Source organism: Acyrthosiphon pisum, chromosome X (genome assembly GCF_005508785.2).
Source record: "Acyrthosiphon pisum isolate AL4f chromosome X, pea_aphid_22Mar2018_4r6ur, whole genome shotgun sequence".
NCBI classification, from domain to species: domain Eukaryota; kingdom Metazoa; phylum Arthropoda; class Insecta; order Hemiptera; family Aphididae; genus Acyrthosiphon; species Acyrthosiphon pisum.
The window spans coordinates 48544014-48550830 of NC_042493.1; positions in this window are offsets into that span (position 1 = coordinate 48544014).

Sequence of the window (6817 nt, forward strand, 5' to 3'; positions counted from 1 at the left end):
AATTTTGTACTTCGCGTGACGTCAGTAGATAAGGAATGGTGCGGGTGATCGATTTATTTACATGACTATGAGGCAACCTCTATTATCTATAAACCGTTGAGACAGACCCACGGCGCGTCTTGTCTTATCGCTTATCAAACGCTCATTCATACATTCATCGCAACGTGTCAAAACTTTTCTTGTTTTATTTTGCGCCGCCTTTCTTCCTAATGTTGTTGATATGGTTGCATAACACTTTGTACACATTCTTTTTTTTTCGTTTTCTCTGGTTACAAGATTATGATTGGCCTTAAGTGGAATGGTTTTTGGAATTTCTGGTTTGTGTAACAGTGATTTAATAATTTCTTCTTCTTAAAAAACGTAATTTTGACATTATTTTTTGTGACAGATTTAAATAGAGATAAAGCTTAGAGTAGAGTTAACTACTGATGTTGATAATAAAATATTAAATGCAATTTTCTGATACCATTTCAGTGATCTTTTCAGTGGAGATGACATACGATGACATTTGGTCAGAACGATTAATGTATGATTTGCCCAATCTTCTACTGCTTTCGGTTTTTTAATTATACTACCATATCTCAATATCTGTTACGTATTTCTACAGTCTCGTCCGTGTGTTTTCTTGTGATAATATGTATGTGACGTTTGTCACGCCATTTTAAAACTACTATATTAGAATTACTTTGTTGAGCAATTAGTTCCCCTTTTTTAAATTTTTTGTCGATAACATCAGGTGGGTTTCCCCGTCTATTTGATCTTAACGTTCCTACCATATGGGTATTTTCTTTAATGAGTTTTTCCGCCAATTCCACACTGGAATACCAACTATCGATATATAAGCAACGACCAAGATTAATATAAGGTTCCATCAGCTTTAATACTATTTTATACGAGATGTTTGTTTCACGAACTTCATTTTTACCGGCATCAATATTGTATTGTATAACTATATAACTATATAATATTTTTGAAAATTAAAGACTAACAAATCAATTAATTTTTGAATTTTACTTAATTTTCCATGTTCAGGATTTTCATTATTTGAACAATGGAACATGCATAAAATTAATTCGAATCGATTTCTGCTCATAATATTTGTCACATAGCTTTGATAAAAAAAGGTTTTTTTCCAATAATCACTCAAACTTGGCATTTGCACCAACCCCATCCACATTACAATGCCTAAAAAGTTGTTCATCTCAGTTCGGTCTACTGGATACCATTTTTTTATGCGAGAAAATGTTTTAACACTGCGATTTACAAGCAATTGGGAAGCATATCGATTAGTCTCTTTAATCAAAAAAATCTAACACATCATCGTCAAAAAACAACTTATAAAATTCATAAGGTGAACAGTCTGCTATTGTTTGAATTATATTTGGATTTACGCCAACATCCAAATTATTAGGATTAAACGGTATATTATTTAGATTATCTCTGACAGGTCCCCAGGTTAATAATTCTGAATCACTTTGGTTATCTTGAAGTTCACTTCATCGTCATTTTCCGTCTCCATGTCAACATCACTTTCTTCGTCGAACACTTGGTTTTGGACATTTGGGAGAACCCATTCAATATCTTCATCCGAGTCATGGACGAACTATTTAAAGTTTTTAATACAGCATGGAAATATTTATTTAAATTATATTTCCATACTATATATTATTTACCTCATAATCATCATCATCGTCATCGTGTAATTCAGCATCGCTATCATTTAGCCAATCTTCAATTAATTCATCCATTATAGGTACTTGTATTGTAAATAATAATATACATATAATTACACTTAGGTACCACTTAGTGTTTTATTTTATAACGTATGACGGTTCGTACAATAGTGCTAGTCGACAATGACTAATGACAGTCCACAGAAAACATTTTAAATTATATTTGTTCACTTTATATTAAATACTGAACATCGATAAGAATATGATTTAATATATTTGGAAAACATGGTCGTTAATATAAAAATAGATTTTATTTCATAAAGAGACATTATATCTCAAAACCATTTCATAGAACTTCCAAGGAGGCCACATCAAAGTATTTTTCCATATAAAACTATGTATTGCGACGGTTCTCAGAACCCTACGTGGTCTAGAAATATATTTTAATTGTAGGGTCTTCATACCCTACAAAGCCCGACGGTAAAATATACTGTAGGGTCAATAGATCCTAGTCGGTGATAATAGCAAGTCTCGTAGTTTTAGCGTGGCAGTCAACCTGTTAAGTAAGTTATTTTCTAAATCATGGGATATGTTATTCTGATTTGATCAACTAGTTTTAGGAATAGGTTCAATAAGGTTTTCATTGACAGAGATTTCATCTTGGTCTGAAAGAACAACATTAATAACAGAATCAACTTCATCGTCACTATTAGTATTTGGGTTAGCTATACTTTGTCCTGGAGGAACTGTAAGGCATCGTTTTTTTGTATTTACAGTTGTTTCTTTCCTCCTATGCTGTTCGAGGAAACCTTCAAATGTTCTTAACCAACTATCAGACATTGCATTAGAATTTGAGTTAGGTATATGATTTAACACTTATTGTGGATTTAATGGCACAATACCACAGGATTCAAAATCAGCTATTAAATTTTTTGATGATTGACTTCCGAGCTTTTTCATAGTTAAGCCAACAAGTTGACAAGTTTTTTTCTTTTCAACTATTAAGGACTTGTCGCAATTTTATTTTTAATGGTCTGAAGTAAGCAACATCTAATGGTTGGGTTAGATGTGTGCTGTTAGGAGGTAGCATAACAAAACTTATGTTATTATCTTGACAACATTGTATAACTTTTTGTAAAATATGGCTGGGAAGATTGTCACCTATCATCACCTTTTTTTGATCACCTAATTTTTTGAAGTAAGGGAGAACAATAGAAAAAAACCATCTTCAAAAATAGTTGTGTCAAACCATCCACTGTGTGACCTGTTAAACCTAGTTCCTTTGGGCGCATTAGTAGTCCAAGCATCATATAAGTGGTCGGCTTTATATACTACATAAATTGGTAACAAAATGCCTGAAGCTGTTCCTGAGAACATTAAAGATGTACTGCTTTTCGATGCATCGATTATTCTTTCAACATGTTCGGCTCCACGGCGGACAATGACTGACTTTTCCTGGATCGTCGGTAAAATTTGTCTCATCATAATTCAATATTGCCTCCGGTTTGACATCTTTCAAAGTGACCTTCAGTTCATCAAAGTAATTACTAATTATATCACTATCAACACCAGAACGACATCGCTTTATATTTTCACTTAATCTTACTGTGAGGGTATCTTTGTGTCTCTTTAGAAAAGATCTAGCCCACACAACACCTTACAAATTGTTTTTAAAAATCTCTACTCTTAAACCATTAGAGTCCAAAAAAGATTTAACTATCAGTCGTATGTCTAGTGCAGTCAAAGGAAAGCCTACTAGCTTCTTCGTCGACTTTTGTCAAAATAGAAGGATGGCCGACGTTTTTCATATTTTTCCCGCTTAAAGTTGATTTTGAAATGTTATACATAGCACTAATATCTCTGAGACTCATTTCACCACTAGGAACCAATGTTAAAGCTGCTTTTAGATTTTCATCTGTGTATGTTTTGTATCGCCTAGCACCCAACTTTCTTCTCACTGACATTTCTAAAAAAAAAAAATTATATGTACCTATGTCCCAAGTTGTATAACATGTATAAATCATAAGCCACAGGGCTTAATATTTAATCAAAACGAATTTCGTTTTTTTTAACTTAAAACTTTACACATTTATCTATGAAAAATAAAGAATACAAATTTGTGATTTAAAGCATAGTTAATGATTTACCGATAAAGTTTGTAAGGACTATTAACTATTTACAAATAGTGAAAAACGTGTTGACGGTTCTCCGTCGTTATGTTTTGTGTTTTGGGCTGTATTATCACATCGAATTCATAGATAACCTTGCTTAGAAGATTATATAAAAAAAAAGTAGGATATCTCAAATACAGTGCAGCCACGGCGAATAAACCAAAAATGAATTTTCCTGTCCCAAGATGAACGCATGTCCCAAGTTGTAGCATTGACGGTATGTTTTGATTTTAAATCATTGTACTGGATCATCAATATTTTCATTTGACGCATTTTCTCCAGGCATTTTCTTTTTCTTTCTACTTCTACTTGTTGTCAACATTTTAAATTCATATTGACTTTTTGTAATTATGTTTGTAGCTTCATTATAAAGTTCATTAAATTCATCATCACAGCGTAGATTTTTTAAGTTTTTCATTACTACCTGTAGGCTAGTTACAGCTCCCAATTAATCAATGTCAGGAGATCGAAATGTTTTAGTTATTGGATCAAGGATATTAAATATTTCTGTGAATGTCAAAGCTGTTATTATGAATCTTTCGGTTAGAAAAAAAAACAAGACCATTTGCCCGGCAACACACTTTAAAATCTGATTTTTCAGTTTCTTTGATGTTTTCTAAAGTTTAAAGTTTTAATATTATCGTCAAAAGTTATTAAGATAGTTTTTAGAGCATTGGAATAAGATTACCACCGAATAGTTTTAATCGTCTTACTCTTTCCTGGGGATTTGATTTTTTTTTGTGGTTTTCAAAAAATGCTACTCGCTTTTTACTGCTTGAAAGAAAACTTTATAAATCCTCTAAAATACCAAATGTATCAACTGCATCTACAGAACTTTTACAAACTTGAACTACAACGAGATTCAGGTGATGAGCATAACACCAAGTGTAAATCGCCGATAGATTTTCATGTTTGATTAATGCTTGTAGTCCTTCATGTTCACCTTTCATATTACTAGCTCCATCTTAACTTTGGCCTACAAGGAACAATTTCCAATCTAAAGCATTGTGGTGAGCCACTGCCCACCACAACATTTTCCCCTGTCGGTCACACCGCCGCGGTTGGCAGCACCGCCCGTCACTGCGGCGTCCGTGGCGACGACGTGGTGCCGGACGGCCTGCTCGTGCTAGTTTTTGCTCTACTATCGGCGCATAGAGTTCTACGTCTGTCTATTCGCTCCTCTGTAGTCACGACCACGTGTTTTAACGCCGGTGCACGGTACACGGTCCCGCTTCGCGTCCTGCTGCTCGCGTTGACCCACCGGGTCACGGCATATCAGGCAAGTGCTCGCGACCTACCGTCACCCGACGACACCCCGTGTGGTCTCGTTATTTAAAAACTCTCCTGAACCTTTCACCCGACGCGTGACCGGCCTCCGGCCTTCGTTGTATGTATTTATCGGCCGCGGCCATTGCAAGTGTATTTCGCTGTTGTGTAAAATAAAGATAATTTATAAATTCACCCTGTCCGAATTGTCATTTGTAATTAGTAGTTAGTTGGCCGTAGCGATCTGTTCGGATAACACATTCGAACTCCTACGCGCCACATTGGTGACCTCGACGTGATGAACACGTGCGTAACACGTCCCGTAGTACGCGGTAACATCGACCAGGCCGAACGCACACGCGGCTCTCCGTTGTCGAACGATATGCAGTCCAATCGTCACATCACGGGTTGGTGGCAGAACTGCCTTCCGGAAGCACCAAACCCCACACGAGCCACCCCGGCAGAGCTTCTGGAACGAACCCGACGTGAGTTGCCGCTCGATGTGGACGAGTTCCTGGTCCGAGAGCTGTGGCTGCGACAGTTACCCGACTGGATGCTCATTGCGATGCTCCACGACGGTAACGCGTCCACCGACGAATTGCTCCTTCGAGCTGAACAGGCCGTTAAGTTTCGCGACCCGGAGGTGCCTGTCACTCGCGTTACTGAACTGTCGCAGCATGTCAGCACCCTCCTCGCCAACGTTCGCGAATTAAGTTTTACAGTCCTGGAATTGAAGTGCCAGCTGCAGGCCTCCCGTGAAGTCGCGGCAGTCGCCCCTCAACCGCGATCGCGGAAACCCTCCACCGAGATAGCGGCTGTTCAACCGCTGGCGAGCCCGCCTCGAGTCGAGCCCGCCGATAAGCCGCCCGACATTCCGTCACCGAGCTCCCTTCCAGTCGAGCACGCGGTCAAGCCATTCCGAGAATCACCGCCGAGCAGTCCCGCAGTGGAGCCCGTATCAAGGCAACCCAAGGTCCCGCCACCAAGGTCCTGGTGTTTCTATCACGCTAAACATGGCCACCGCGCGAGGAAATGTCGTGATCCATGCGAGTACGACCCTAGAGCCACGCTCTAGTCTCAGCGCATCGCGCATTTAACATCGCTCTCACTAAAATATATTTCTTTCGATCTCATTCAAAACTCAAAATTTCAAACAACTTATTATCAAAACTCAATCGCCAAAATCAAAATCAATCCATCTTCCGCCAACTTCAATCAAAATTCGAAATTCAAAATTCAACCCTCAAGACTCATCTTCTCAAGTACACTCACCTGCCGTTGCACCGTTCGAACGGAAAGCACGAACGTTCTTCACACCCCGCGGGACCGCCGCATCAAGACGTTTCGTGTAAGTACGATCATGGCCTGACGGCCGGTGAGTCTTCCGTCCCACAACGCGACACGAGACCGCTGTTCGCGGATTTACTGCATCACGCGACTACGTCCCCCCACCCGTTTCCCCGTTGTCTGGAACGCACGCGTGTTGCTGCAGCAACGGCACAGCCACAGCCGCTTCGCGCGTGTAAGTACGTATCGGGACACACGGATTAAGGGCATCGCGACTATCGCGCGGTATTTCTTTCGCGGCTCGACCTCTCGTCGCTGAAATTTCGACAGCTTTCATTCATCGTCCCCTCGGACTCATTCTTCGGCAGTCTACCATTTCAATCACTCCACACCTAGCGGTTTCACCTGTTCAACCTCCAG